Genomic DNA, 955 nt, shown 5'->3' with positions numbered 1-955 from the left:
TTTTGAAATAAATATTAATCTAATAGGAAAGATTTTTTTTCTATTTGTATTATAAGAATTGTAGACGCGCTACAAGCAAACATTACCGTAATCCTATCTTTTGACACTTTAGTTCCTTTTGATGCTGTCCCTTACACAGATAATGTTTTATCTGGCAAAACTCTAAAATACAAACCAGAACAAATAATACAAAAAATACAACTAATTGAATTTTTTTGTTCACATTTTGCAAAATTTGTCATAAGATGTGTGCGTGCGTGTGCGTGTGTGTGTGTGCGCGTGTGTGTGTGTGTGTGTGCGTTTATACACTACATGTACTTACAATAAATTTGAATTGACAGAAACGATATCGTTATTTGTTACTAATGTCAGAGATTTTATGGTGACAAAATACCAACATTCAAATTCTATTTTAATTTTCAATATTCAAAGTTATAATTTTTACTAATAAAAAATTAGAAAAAAATAAGAATACCAACTTACACGAAGTCTAGGTCTAAGCACAAAGAAATTTACAAACTAGCTAATAATCAGATTACTTCATGCATCAGAAAAGAAAGAAAATTTTACAAACAATAACAACAAGGAACCACCAAGCATACAATACAAATCAAACAAACAAACAAACAAACAACCAAAAAGTACAGACTGACATTTATTTGACAAAAATCTACATACGGCCCTAAAAAATCTTGTAATACTTATCTTTTATAAACAAAACGAAATCTAATCGTTTTCATAGACTGTAATACTTCACTGGTTATTAAATACATTTTTTTTCGCAATCTTTAAAACTGAATTATTATATTTATCAGTAAAAATTTAATGAAAAACAGAGCATAATTTAATTACATTTTTAACCTGACATGGTGAAAAATACATGATGTAAATTTACATTGACATAATAACCAGTTTTCTGTGTGAAAGATGAACGAGTTACTTCTCTTTATGTAAC

This window comes from Ruditapes philippinarum, unplaced genomic scaffold (genome assembly GCF_026571515.1).
Source record: "Ruditapes philippinarum isolate M1 unplaced genomic scaffold, ASM2657151v2 ctg2258_1_1_1_1, whole genome shotgun sequence".
Lineage (NCBI taxonomy): Eukaryota > Metazoa > Mollusca > Bivalvia > Venerida > Veneridae > Ruditapes > Ruditapes philippinarum.
The sequence above is the reverse complement of the archived record's forward strand: the minus strand, read 5'-3'. Positions refer to the sequence as shown.